The 15,222-nt window shown below is 45.1% G+C and overlaps 1 protein-coding gene across 2 annotated transcripts in view; it reads right to left on the reverse strand.

Moving 5' to 3' along the window:
* Window positions 1–15,222, reverse strand: part of DISP1 (dispatched RND transporter family member 1) — a 187,045-nt gene that overhangs the window by 124,223 nt on the left and 47,600 nt on the right. The window lies entirely within an intron of this gene.

Consider the following 15,222-nt stretch of genomic DNA (forward strand, 5'->3'; position numbering starts at 1 on the left):
ACATCAGTCCCCGCCCCCCCCCCCCCCAGCTGCCCTGGGCCCCCGCCTGCCCCGCAAATGCCAGGCCAGGTTCCTGTAGCTACACCTGCTGCTACCGCCATTCCCATTTGATTGCCCGCCTCCCCTTGGACTGACCCCTACGTTATGTCCCACCCTGTCCCAGCCTGTCCACAGAACTGAGAATCTTTCAACACCCAAGAGCATCTGCTGTTCCCCAGGTACAGTGTCTGCTCTTATCTCTGAGGATTTTAACTACAGTTTCTTTGAAAGGGCTATTGCTCCTTTATTGTTTCTGTCCCTCTGACATGCTTTTCGTAATCCCGTCGTCTGTTTTGGCTTCTTTCCTGGGAGAGACCCTCCTCCCCCTCCCCTGTGTCCTCTGTGTGCGTTAAGGGTGAGACAGCAGAGACCAACAACGTCCATGCGGGGACGGCAGAACTTCCTGACGAGCGGATTTCCACTGGGGACCCTGCTCTCTCTCCAGCTGCTTCTGTCCCCTAGAGAGAGAGCCCCGTTCTGCTGTGTGTCCGCCTGGTGGGTGGGGGTGGAGGGAGAGGGGTGGGAATGACCTGGCAGCCGGCTGTGGGCCGAGTACTTTAACTCAGCGTGCTCGCTCCGACCCGATTCTGTTAGAGCAAGTCAGACCCTGGTACTCAAACTCATTCTGAGAAAAAGCAAGTCCTTAGGACAGTCGGCAAGGCCCCACGTCATCGCCACTGCCTGTCACGTGTCCCCTCGGTATGCCTGACCTCCTATCTCACTCTCCTCCGGATGACTCACCTCCTCACTACTTCAGCCTCCCTTCCGTCTCAGGGCCTTTGTGACACCCGCCTGTTCCTCCACCTGGGACAGCGCGCCCTGCCGTCCCCACAGCTGCCTGCCCCTCCCTGGTCCTCGAAGGACCCTTGTCTTGAACTACAGCCCTTCCCCCCCCCCCCCAGCACTCACGACTTCCTATTATCACTTCACTGCATTACTGTTTATTGTCCGACTCCTCCCACAGGAACAGAGATGTTCTGGTCTGTTTAGATCACTAATCCACACCCAGCACCTGTAACACCATTCACCCCTGCCCTTAACTGTGTCCGCAACTGAAGGTTCTAGAAAACACACCTCCAGTCCTCTGCTAGCGTGGGGAACGGCAGTCACCTGACCGCAGGAGCAGAGACGGGAGCCCAGGAACCCCACCCCTGCTCCTCCGATTTTCAAATACTTCTGTTCTCGGCTCCCACAGCACGTCTGCGCTTCACGTCTGTGCCTTCCCAGGCTCTGCTCTTCAACTGCTTGCTTACCTGCTTCCACCCTGTTCCGTCTTCTCCGCTCTGCTGAGTCGGCCAGCGCTGGTCCCTCCATGGTCCCGGCCTCCAAAGCCCCGCTCGAGTTTCTTCTACGGTTGTCACCTCTCCGCCCCGTTACAGTCAACTCCCTGAGATCTCAGTCCAGGCAGAAAACAGAGCACGTGGCCAGTCTACCACATTCACCTGTGTTGCTAAATATCTGATTCCCACAACTATCTCGTTTTTCACACTCCCTTGCTCACCAAGAAAAGCCCTGATGATGACGGCTTCTCAGCTCCCATGTTGGCTACTTCGAAGGCTCATCCACCACAGATCACCGTCCACAGGCGGTGACCGTACATACACGGGTCTGTGACCTTGATAAAGTCTCCGCAGGAGAGATACCTGCTCTTAGGAGGCTGAAGCACCAGCAGGCTGAAAGTCACACTGAGATAATGTAATCTTAGAAGTCTCTTGGGAGACCACCAGCGAACCTTTTTTTGTTTCCATACATTTATCCATCATGTGGAGTATTTTCATATTTTAAATTTCAGCAAAATATGGCTGGATTAACAAAAAAGGGGAAGTCCGAAAAAGGTCTAGAAGATAAATATAAATACACAGATAGGCAAGTAGGTGGGCAAGTGGATGGGTGGGCCGTAGAGATAGAGAATCCCTAACAGACATACAACGTACCCTTTGTCGGGTACCAACATGCTCGAGGCCTCCATACCTACGACAGTGTTAACCCTCACACCAACTCTGTAATCTGCTCTCCTAGCTTATACATAAGACCAAGACTCGGAGGTCATACGTCACTGGCGTAAGGGCACAGGGCCAGCTGAGATAAAGCCAGAACTGTCCACTTCCAAATTCCGTGATTTTTATCCTATACATACTGCTTTTAAGTGTTCATTAAAACAGTTTAAAATGCAAAATGAATACATTTTGACCTGCTTCTCATAGGATGTTAAGCGCTGATGACATTTTGAATGCTTCCCAAAGTACTGTTATTTTTTTTTTTTACAAGACCTATACAACAAACGTTAAAACCTACTTCCATCCAATTCAGCATCCTGTTCCCAAATGGCAAGTGGCATCAACAGATACCCTGTGTAGGAAACAGCTGCTTTCCATGACACCAACTTCAGAAACTCAGAGGCAGGTCCCTGATACAGTCCTGCTTTTCTTGAAGACCCTACCACGAGCCGGTCGCGCATGGTTTTGTGTCTAGCAGCAAGCTCACGTCCGTCAGCCCCACGACAAAGGCCAGCTATGTCCGTCTAGAAAAGCCACCACCTCCGGGGGCTGGAATTCCAGGCACATCACCGCCGCCTTCTCATGGGAAACGCAAGCCAGCAGTGCCTTTGGGTTCAGAAAAAAGAAAATTAAACACAGCAAGCAGCCATACCTGGATTAGTGATGAATGACAGCAACCCAGCCGGGAATTATCAGTTTCATCTGGGCCGGAAGGAATCTCAGTGGAGGAATTCCTGGCTGCAGCTCTGCTATTCGCCGAGAATTTTGAAAATTAAACACTGATGCACTCGGAGTGGAATGTGCCCGTGCAGATCACAGGAGCGCAGGCAGCTGCAGCCGGAGGTCTACACGCCATCGAGCGAAAGGCTACGCGTCTGAATACGGTTTTCAATTTTTCCATTTGAACCCAATAAAAAATAAATGACAGCAATGGCGCTCAAAATATTCACACCCTGCAGCTGCCCAGCTAAATAATTCAGTATCTTTCTGCACAGAAAGTCTTTTCCCCCAGGACACATTTTTCAAAATATTAAATGTTCTGCTAGCTCAGCCCTCCTGCAGCCAGCTGCATTCTGTTTTGGCAACTGGGGAACGATGGTCTCCCTGTCCCATAATTGGAGAAAAATTCCAGTCCCATTAGGTAGGAAGCATTCAAATCACACATGCTTATAGCTTATAAATTCTGCTATTCTTAATATTATGCAAAATCTGAATGAATCAAAATATCTTAAAAGTAAGGAGAAAAGCACGTTTCGAAATTTTAAAAGGAAGCGTTTCACACTGCAAAAGCAAGCTAGTCAACTCTTCGTGTCATGAGGCATGAAAAGCACTTAGCAACCTAGGAAGATGAACTGCAAAACTCTGAACGCCTGGAGTGACGAGGACTTGGCCCCTGACCGAAGGGCATGTGACCCGCGTTTCTCTGCTGGCGCCCACTAACCATTTCCATGTGCTGATCTCGTAAAGGTTAAGACTCATTACTGGCTAAAACATGCGGCTTTCCAAGTAGTTCGGCGTGTTGTGGCTTCTATCTATAATGAAGATAATGCGGTTTTTCCTTTGGTTAGAAAACTGAGGAACGTCTTTCGAACGGTAATGAGCTGCTTCAACCCAGCATTTCCAACAGGTCTTACGTCGCCCCCACCGTGTGGACCTCACGGTTCCGCTTCCTTTCCCTGCTTTCCACAGACGGGCGTGAGTGAGAAGGGCCCAGGAACGTTGGCAGGGCAGAACGGAACACGGAAACCCGGGTGGGAAGGTCGCCCTCAAGGGACTCTTGAGCCGGCACTCACGCTCTGACTCAGGAAGGGTCCGTGACAAGCAAGAATTTGCTGTTTTCAGGTTCTCTGTGTGGCTCTGCAGTCTCCCTGGTGAAGGGGTTTGCCTTTGCAAACCGACCCCCACAGGCACCCCCAGGGCCCTCCGAAGGGCCCCCAAGCCCCCCGGACCAATCTGAAAACGACTGAGACTGAACCGCCTCGGTCCCCGGGACACAGATTTGCTACCGATCTGGAGAAGCCACTCTCCCGCTCCCCAAAATCCTGTCCGGTGAAAGCGGTTCCGCATCCGTATTTACCCGCTAATGCTCAGGCTTCAAAGCACAGCCTTCTGGGTAGGCGAAGTATGAGCTGAATACAAAGAAAAGAGGAATGGGCAGGGCAGGGCAGGAAAAACAGTGAATCGGAAAACTTTGGCTGGACAACAGGAGCCCCCATTTCATCACCAGAACTCAGGCTAGACTGGCCATGTCCGCACGGTGCCAAGGGACCAGGTTCGGGGACCAGCTTCAGGCTCCGCAGGGACGGCCTCTGGGACCCCAGCCGCCGGGGCCTCAGTCAGGGAAATGGGGGCCCGAGAAGCACACGGTCACGGCCTCGCCCCTGCAGGGCGTACGCATCTGCAGATTTTCACCTCCAGGGAAAGTTTTCTGTTTCGAGGCACAAATATTGTTGGACGACTAAGACTCTTTTCCGAACAGCCACAGATCATGGCCCGCCACCAACTTTATTATTAAAACGCAGAAAACACATTAATCATCAAGACCAGACGAAGGACTCTACTTTTTCTGCCAAATGGCTAACTGTAGATGGCGTTTTAAGGCCAAAATTCCCCTCTCCTCAGGCCCCATTCACTTTACAGCACTGCACACTGTTTGTATACGGACACATGTAGGACACGCACACACACATACACATATACGTATATATGTGTATGTTTCTCAAGGGCAAGGACCTTCAGTGCCGTGTTCACTATCACATCCCAGAGCTAGCACGTGCCACACTCGGTTAATTTGACTTTGTTAAGCGTGAATCTCGCACTCTGTTAGCTGAGCCAGGATTGATCACCAGTATTTTCTAAAAAGGGGGGTTGGGGAGATTTGTGTTTATTAATCTGGTCTGACTACTCGCCAGCAGAATTAGGATCCTTGAAAATGGCCATTTTATTTTTGAGGTCAGAATTATCCACGCAGAGATGAAAGGAGCATTTTCCTTCTCTAGACTCTTGACGCACGGTAAGCTGTGTGAAGGCTGTGTTAGTTGGGGATCTCCTTCTCCTGAAGGAGTCCAACTTTTCCACGCTATCATTACGATTCATGTGAATGACGATTTTAGTCCAGAAGACAACTTTGGGTCTTTGGCCAACTAGAAAAGAATATACTAGAAGTCTACGTTACTGTTTTCTTATAGTTGACATGCTTGCCTTCAAAGGCTTAATTAGAAACCCAAAATGCTGTCAATCTGAATTTTTTTTCTAATGAATTTATAAGTGATTCCAAATACACTGTTCTTCCACTGCACCATTAGTTTCTAAAACAACGAATGCTTTGTTTCCGAGTTGGAAAAGATACCACTAAAATGAGAGGCATCTATTTTGTTTTAACTTGAGCTGGCCACCTGTTAGGAATATTTGAAATGGGGAAAATAACACGGAACGCATGTTGTATCCCTAAAACCACTAAAATTTTTAAAAGCAAATCTGTCGCATCAGGTATTGAAGCACACACGGGAACGTAACAGTCAATGTGCTACCAGGGAACCCTGAAGTTCCTTCTACGACTCTATGGTGCAGGTGTCCCAGCCCTCTGAGCGCAGAGAACAGAGTGGCGGGCACCGTCTGGGTCCAGAGACGTCCTCTGACGCCTGAGGGGCAGATGGAAAGGGGCCCAACAGTCAGCGGGGAAGGGAGAGCCCCCTGGAGTCCTCAGAAACGCTGGGAAAGAACGGTGGAAACCCTCCCTTAAAAGACGCATCTTCACAGCATCTCGTGTGCAAGTCCAGGGTCCTCCCTCCCCCAAGGCACCAAAGAGCCGCCAGGAGCCGTGAGGCAGAGACACAGGCCCACAGAAGGAGGACCAGGGCTCGGCCCGGTGGCCACCGGACAAGGGAAGGGGAGAAAACAGAAGAGCAGGAAAGCAGGAGGCCGGAGGCGACGAACACGGAGGGAGCGCCCGAGGGAGGGGTCTGCTGACCTGCAAAGCCCACATCTCTCTCCCGTGCCCACCACCTCGGTGTCACCACCAGTGCGGGAGACCCTCTTGTACACATCGCGGCTCCACCCGCAGGGCGCGGCTCTTACTCTCTCTGTAACTCCTACTGGCTGGCAGAAGGCAACACTTCCCCCAAAACAGGCTCAAGAAACAACAGAAAATTACAGAAGTATCACTCGGGTGATCACAAAAATTATTCAAACTGGGGCGCCTGGGTCAGTCGGTTGTGTATGTGACTCTGGATTTCCACTCAGGTCATGATCCCAGGCTCGTGGCATCGAGCCCCATGTCGGGCTCTACACGGAGCGTGGTGCCTTCTTGGGATTCTCTCTCCCTCTGCCCCCCCCCCCCACTCACTCTCTTTCTCTCTCTGTAAAATAAAAAAATAAAATAAAAAAAAAAAAGAATTACTCAAACCTATTTGGAGCTAATGACATTTTATTCTGTATGAGCAACATTCTACAATGTGGATCCGGAACAAAATAATAAGCCAAAGAACAAGTTAATAAACTAAAAACTTTAATTTTATTTTTAATTGAATTCAATTGTTTCAAAATCACTACCATCAATACAAATCCCACTGTAACCATTCCATTCTACTTCCTTGCCACATGGCGCAGTGCCACATACTTTATTTTTTGCATTCTAAAAACTCAATGTCTTACTTAGAAACAGCTTTGAAACTTGGCTCATGGCCCGTTTGTAATTGATACTTCAGCTTAAATACCTTTCCAGCAAACTTACACTAACTTCAAAATACTCTGGGATCAACCATTAAAATGTTTTTGTTTCGGTTACAACACTAATGAGCACCAAATGTTAGAATTTGTTTTAACGACCTAATACATCAAGGATTTTCTTAAAAGGCCAGATCGGCTATCCATTATATAACGACAGGCAGATTAGTCAGTGTGATACAGACAATACTTGAAAGATTTAATACTTAAGTGGAGAATCAAACATAAGAAAGTTAAACTCAGAAAGCCTGCTCAATCAGCGATCCTATTTTCCCTGTAAAAACACCAAACTCCCGCTCTTGAAAGCCTCCTTCCCTCACTCTTTGTATAAGCCACTCAGCCTTCACCTGGATTTCCCTCTTCATATCAAAGACATGCTTCACTATGCTTTCTTACCCTACAGAGGAATATAAACTACCCAAGATGTAAAACGCAGTTAAAGGACATCTCAACATACCAGGTTTCTTAAAGCCTGGTAAGAACCACTGATATGACAAGATTTTAGAAACAAACGTGTAAATGCTATTTTATCCATATTCATCAGGGATACTGGCCTGTAGTTCTCTTTTTTTACTGGGTCTCTGTCTGGTTTAGGAATCAAAGTAATACTGGCTTCATAGAATGAGTCTGGAAGTTTTCCTTCCCTTTCTATTTCTTGGAATAGCTTGAGAAGGATAGGTATTATCTCTGCTTTAAACGTCTGGTAGAACTCCCCTGGGAAGCCATCTGGTCCTGGACTCTTATTTGTTGGGAGATTTTTGATAACCGATTCAATTTCTTCGCTGGTTATGGGTCTGTTCAAGCTTTCTATTTCCTCCTGATTGAGTTTTGGAAGAGTGTGGGTGCTGAGGAATTTGTCCATTTCTTCCAGGTTGTCCAGTTTGTTGGCATATAATTTTTCATAGTATTCCCTGATAATTGCTTGTATTTTGAGGGATTGGTTGTAATAATTCCATTTTCATTCATGATTTTATCTATTTGGGTCATGTCCCTTTTCTTTTTGAGAAGCCTGGCTAGAGGTTTATCAATTTTGTTTATTTTTTCAAAAAACCAACTCTTGGTTTCATTGATCTGCTCTACCGTTTTTTTAGATTCTATATTGTTTATTTCTGCTCTGATCTTTATTATTTCTCTTCTTCTGCTGGCTTTGGGGTGTCTTTGCTGCTCTGCTTCTGTTTCCTTTAGGTGTGCTGTTAGATTTTGCATTTGGGATTTTTCTTGTTTCTGGAGATAGGCCTGGATTGCAATGTATTTTCTTCGCAGGACTGCCTTCGCTGCATCCCAAAGCGTTTGGATTGTTGTATTTTCATTTTCATTTGTTTCCATACATTTTTTAATTTCTTCTCTAATTGCCTGGTTGACCCATGTAAATGCTATTTTAAAATTACAGAAACAAAGAACAGAGAACTGACTACTCTGGAATATTCTAGAGATGAACACCTTGCACTTTAGGGACGACTGCCAGTCCACACGTGTCTCTTGAAGCCTCCGCACACACTTCAACAGCGTGTGACCCACCGGCATGTGGAGTGGCCATCATGATGGTGACACACGTGTCTGCCTTGTTTCTGCTTCTGTATCTCTCGATGCTGAGTCTTCTTGGCAGGGCCCCTGCTTTCAGACCTCCTTCACATCCTACCATCATGGTTGCTACAACCTCCATAAATAATTTCAGCATCTTTTCATTTTTCTTTTTCTCGTTTTTTCGTTCTGTTGTGACTTTAATACTTCTTGCCATTCAGTCTGGACTTTTACAGAACTGGACAGATGCCTTTCTTTTTGATTTAGCAATTACTAATCATTCCTTTTAGCTGGAACAGTCAAGTCTTGGGTTCTTGTTTATTTTATTTTATTTTATTTTATTTTATTTTATTTTATTTTATTTTATTTTATTTTATTTTATTTTTTTACTGTTTAGTTTTTGGGAGAGACAGAGTGTGAGTGGGGGAGGGGCAGAGAGAGGGGGAGACACAGAATCCAAAGCGGGCTCTAGGCTCCGACCCGTCAGCACAGAACCCGACACGGGGCTCAAACTCACAAACCGTGAGATCATGACCTGAGCCGAAGTCAGACGCTTAATTGACTGAGCCACCCAGGTGCCCCTTTGTTATTTTTATCACTGCTCAAAATTTTCCCTTCTTCATCATTAAGTACGACCTCTCTTTTGCCTTATTTCCATGTTTCACTCTACTCTCAATTAGGATACAGCTCACTAAATAACTAAAATTTTATGAGATGTGCCATATTAAGAATTTGTAACAGATCAATCTACAAAGAAAGGATTCAGCAAGCAAATAGCATACATAAGACTCATGTAATAAAAGCTAAAGCTTTTGAAAGAAATGTGCTAAAATAATCTCAAGTATTTTGGAAGTATCTATATATTTGCACCTGAACTAATTATCAATCACTGTTATTTATGCTTTAAAGAATTTCCGGGGCACCTGGGTGGCTCAGTCGGTTAAGCATCCAATGTCGGCTCGGGTCATGATCTCGTGGTCCGTGGGTTCGAGCCCCACATCAGACTCTGTGCTGACAGCTCAGAGTCTGGAGCCTGCTTCAGATTCTGTGTCTTCCTCTCTCTCTGCCCCTCCCCTACTCGCACTGTGTGTGTGTGTGTGTGTGTGTGTGTGTGTGTGTGTCTCTCAAAAGTAAATAAACATTAAAAAAAATTTTTTTTAAAGAATTTCCACCCAGAATCTTCCATTTGGGAATATCCTGTTAATATAGTTTGAGATAAAGTATTTACAGTGATAAACCACAATTACTTAAAAAACATTCTATATATTTTTTTTACATTATCTTGGATTTGCATAAATTCCCCCAATAGTTGGAATTAATGGGGTTAATCACTCTGTCACTATTAGTCAAGTAGAGAGATTGTCTTTTGTAAATCACATGTCTACCAATACAAGGAACTACAGTATATAAATTCAAAGAAAATTCATTACGTCTTAAATTTCTACAATTTCTAAGTGTTATTCTCTGAAATCGATTTATTAACTAGGGATGAAACAATAATGGCAGATTTTCGATTGGACCATTCTTCTGAAACCTCATCAAAATAACATACGGCTACACTGCTATACGGTGCCGCATTATTTCAGTCTGTGGACAATGAGGGGCACGAGACAACCAACGGATATTTGGTGGAAAAGGGTTCTGTGTTCAAACAAATGTGGGAAATGCGGAGTCCAGAAAAGCTAAGCCATTCTCACTACAGGCCTTCTCAGCATCATTAACTTATTAATATATACCGTGGCTCCTCAAAACATGCATTGACCCATGCATCTGTGTACATTGGCAGGGACGGCATTTACGCAACTCTTCCCCAGTTTGGGAGTACATACCACATCGCAGAAGGGCATCTCCCAAAATCAGAGTCCCTCAGAACACTCTGGCAAATACTGAGATTTACAGACAACAGTCACTCTTGGTTGCTGTTTTCAATCTCTAACATAAAGCAATTTCTGCAAGGTACTGTCTTTGTAAAGGTACTGGTTATGTGGGGAAAGAGGGAAGGCATAAAGTTTAAACAAGATACACAGTGGGGCACGTGGGTGGCTCAGTCAGTTGAGCATCCAAGTCTTGCTTTTGGCCCCAGGATCGCAGGATCGAGCCCCGCTTCAGGGTCTGCACTGAGCGTGAAGCCTGCTTAAGATGCTCTCTCCCTCTGCCCCTCCCCTGCTCGTGCACGCTCTCTCTTTCAAATAAAAAAACATAGTTATGACTCTTCCCCTAAAACAGTAACACCTGAAAAGACAAACGATGCTCTGTCCACATCAAGCCTTGTGCTGTACCTACAGCTTGAACCCTTCTGCTGTACCTACAGCTACAGATGAGTCCTTCTTTTTCTTTTAATGACAGGTTGTGTTTAATAGATGCCACAGTGAATTAGACATTTCACTAAAAATTCAGGCTAATGGGGACTTTAAACAACTAAAATACTAATATCGCCAAGGGCTTTTAAGGAAGGGCTGCCTATAACCATAAACAGAAGGTGCATGGAGCGCCTTGATTTGTGTGACATCACACTCCAGCCAGACTAGAGCGCACGTCTTCAGGGGGGCTCTCCCAGACCACGGAATTAGTCGGGGGCGCACAGACAGTCCAATTCCTCAGGTCCCTGGGCTATAGCAGGCCAAGGGCGTTCCTAGGTTCAAAATTCATCAGGTAACCAGCACAGATGTCACAGGAGCAGACAGAGGTCTACAAATCCAGTCCTTCCGATCCGACGACTGTCGTGCCTTCTGACACCTCAGACGTGCTGCGGACAGAAGGAACACCTTACCAGCAGAAAGGCAAAGCACCCCAGAAGCTGCATATACCCCTCTTCGTTTGGAAGTTATGCCCATTCACCACTATCGATACACGGCCTGTGGTGACAATAAACATAACCTTTTAAATAACAACATATTCATCACATAGCTTGACAGTAAAGGAGAGTGAATGTCACCATTAGAAAATTTCTACCTTAACAAAATTTTACCGTAAATAAGGTAAGCCCCCCTAGTATGGGCGGTCTTCTGGGGAGATGGAAATGGTTTTTAGAGCTGGTATTTGTGAGAAACAGCGTGCCCCGTGTGGTGGTGAAGCACAGACTCTGGAACTCAGACTTGGTGCAAATCCTGCTGAGACACTTACTAGCTGGCAACTCTGAGCAAGTCACCTAACTTGTCTGTGCCTCAGTTTCCCCATGCGAGTGGAGGAATATCAACAGCCACCTCGTAAGGTTTTCACGAGAAGAACATGACGAATGAACAAGAGTACCAGGCACACAGTAAGCACTGTATAAATGTTTGTTAAGTATGGTTTTATTTATTTGTGATTGAGTCCTATTATAAGAGAATATTACTTGAAATAAAGCTTACTAATCTTTTAAAAAGAAGGAGTCAAACACCCAGGGAAAGCAAAGGAAACATTATATCCAGAACAGAAGGATTTGTAGATGAAAAGATGTATACCAATCTACAGACTGGTACATACCCATTAATTTACTCGTTCATTCATTCAAACATGTATTAATAGCTTCTCATATGCCCAGCAGTGTGGGAGGTGCCAGAGTCACAAAGACAGACGGATCAAATCTTTAGCCCGAGATTCCTCGGGCACTCTGCTCACTCTCACTCTGGCTTGTATCAAAACTTTGAAGATAACAAGCTATATGTATACAGTATCTAGCTAAATGGTATAACCATACACAGATATGTGGTTTTGTTGTAACTGTCCATTAAGAACTTTCTAGACGTGTCACAAATGAAAGTTGACAGCTGGTGATCTGGATGGACAAGCACATGTAACCACTTCTCTTCACTTCTGCTCCGGACTCGGTAGTTAATTAAATAAAGCACATTGGAAACGACAGCCCGGCTTTGACAGCTAAACTGAAAGGTTCTCTTTTCTGTTATCAAACAATTTGATTGAGGGGTGCCTGGGTGGCTCAGTCGGTTAAGCAACTGACTTGGGCTCAGGTCATGATCTCACGGTTCCTGAGTTCAAGCCCCACGTCGGGCTCTGTGCTGACAGCTTGGAGCCTGAAGCCTCCTTCGGATTCTGTGCCTCCCTCTCTCCTGCCCCCCCCCCCCCACCTCGTGCTCTGTCTCTCTCTCTCTCAAAATAAATAAACATCAAAAATTTTTTAAAAAGTAATTTGCTCACACTGAGAAAAATTAGTACGGATAATTTGAAGGGTGCGACTTGCCTCTTTTCTGAGGCAGATGTACACCTCCTTACCCCCTCCCGTTTCTGCGGTGGGTCAGCTGACATGTAACATTATGATGCACGTCCATCATTCTAACTTGGCCACATGGATCTCCCTCACCTTATAATCTCTAGATTAGATTATTCAAGTATGCACCAGGCACACAAAACTTCAGCCAACACAAATAAAGGGTGAGCTGGTTTTTAAAAGAAAACTTTTATACAGAAATTTTAAAAAGCTTGACGTCCATAACCCTTTCCTGAGCAGACAGTAATTACCCAAACACTTCTCTCCCTCTGCACCTGTCTCAGCAGTTGAAATCAGCACTATGTTTACAAACATTTAGGAAATCAGATAGTACGTTCTTAGGAGAAGTCCCTCAGACTTCTAGACTTCTCCATTCCCTGCTAAACCACTCCACTGGACAAATTTAGTTGCATACGTTTACCTTTCAATGGATTTTTAAAAATTTTTAATTGTGGAAAAGTACATATATAAAATTTACATCATTAGCCATTTTAAGTGTACAGTTCAAAGCGTTAAATAAATTCACTCTGTGTACAACCAACGTTCATCTTGCAACTGAATCTCTGCACCCAGTAAACAGCACCTCCCTCCCCCCCCCCCACCTCCAGCCCCTCACAGCCACCACTCACTCTACTTTCCGTGACTCTGACCACTCTAGACACCTCCTACTTCCCTGTTCGGGACTGGCTTATTTCACTTAGTGTCTCATTTAGCATTTCATGTCCTCAAGGCTCAAGGTTCATCCTTGCTGAAGCAGGCGTCAGAGTTTCCTTCCTCTTTAAAGCTGAATAATATTCCACTGTATGCTTACACATTTCGATCATCCGTCATCCTTCCATGGACACCCATGAGTAGCCCCCACCTTCTGACTACGGCAAATAATGCCGCGGTTGAACGTGAGCGTAAATTAAACGATTCGTCAAAAGTGCACACGACCAGAATCATTCAACGATGCATACGAAAGGTAAGAAAAATACAAAACGTCAAGGAAAATAAGCTTATCACTTGGCTTTCTAATAAAGTATATGCTACTTTCCACTCAGTGGAATGGCAGAAAAACAGCAAAAACCCCATTTATTGACTTGAATTATCACTAAGTTCTATTTCTTTCACAATTAGTTTTGAAAGTCAACCAGGTCAATTAAACATAACTAATTATGATATTTAAAAAATATCAAGGGGAGCTTGGGCGGCTCAGTCGGTTAGGCATCCGACTTCGGCTCAGAACATGATCTCCCGGTTTGTGAGTTTGAGCCCTGCGTTGGGCTGTGTGCTGACAGCTCGGATTCTGTGTCTCCCTCTCCCTTTGCCCCTCCCCCGCTCACACTATATCTCTCTCTCAAAAATAAACATTAAAAAAGAAGAAGAAAAAAAAGTCGGTACACATCAGCATGGGAGACAGACTCAACACTGTGGTTTCAAAACTCAGTTTTTCTCTGTATATTTATAATGGTCCTGTATTTATTGCTCAGCTCCAAAAGTTTCTATTCCATTTCAAATCCCTCTAAAGACAATTTCTGTAAATAACAATCAAAGATCTAAAAGAACAAAACAAAACATTAAAAAAAAAAAGGGGGGCTGCCTGGGTGGCTCAGTCGGTTAAGCATCCAACTTCAGCTCAGGTCATGATCTCCCAGTTCTGAGTTTGAGCCCCACGTGGGGCTCTGTGCTGACAGCTCAGAGCCTGGAGCCTGCTTCGGATTCCATGTCTCCCTCTCTCTCTGCCCCTTCCCCGCTTGTGCTCTCTCTTTCTCTCTCTCAAAAATAAATTTTTTTTTTAATTTTTTTTTTCAACGTTTATTTATTTTTGGGACAGAGAGAGACAGAGCATGAACGGGGGAGGGGCAGAGAGAGAGGGAGACACAGAATCGGAAACAGGCTCCAGGCTCCGAGCCGTCAGCCCAGAGCCCGACGCGGGGCTCGAACTCACGGACCACGAGATCGTGACCTGGCTGAAGTCGGACGCTTAACCGACTGCGCCACCCAGGCGCCCCAAAAATAAATATTTTTTAAATGTTTTAAAAATTAATACATATCAAGAATTTATCATGCAGAAATCTCCAGAAGTACTTTTCCATGGCAAATATTCTGATAATTTTATGCAAAAGCTTAAAGTAATGCCTGATTTTTTTCATAAAACATCCTTACAACTTCCTAGACTGAGGTATATTTTTTTTCAAGCTCCATATTTCAAAAATATAACATATCTGTTTTTGACACGCATTTAATCACATGATCAATGGAAGCTTCTTAAAAGTTTAAAATGCCAGGAATGAGGAACTACTGTTGAATATTAGTAAAAGTTTTTCTACCGAGACAAAGGTATTCACGAAATGAACACAGTACATGTTTACATGTCAGAGCACTGTCTTCATCTTCTAGCTAATAGTATGTTATTATGTGTCCAATAACCCTCACATCTTAAATTACATGCTGTGACATTCAGTAGCCACACCAGCCTCAGTGCTAAGTCAGACATGCCACCTTACAGCCTCCTTCTTGGACACCATCGCTAACAGGTGCGCGGGACCAGCTCCTCAGTCACCCACAATCCCTTTCTTTAAGCGGTTTCAAGAGTGTTTACACTGCTGCCGCTGGAAAATATGGGGTATCTACCTGTATCGTATGGGCAAGATCAAAAATTCATTGTTTCATTGTGTCACTGAAACACACAAGAAAATATCAACAATAGTTTCTTAGAGTCACACTGGGAAGGAAGGTAAGAAAAAGGAC

The sequence above is a fragment of the Lynx rufus genome, unplaced genomic scaffold, assembly GCF_022079265.1.
Source record: "Lynx rufus isolate CCGP_SWC_20201006 ecotype Redwood Valley unplaced genomic scaffold, mLynRuf1.p SCAF_15, whole genome shotgun sequence".
NCBI lineage: Eukaryota > Metazoa > Chordata > Mammalia > Carnivora > Felidae > Lynx > Lynx rufus.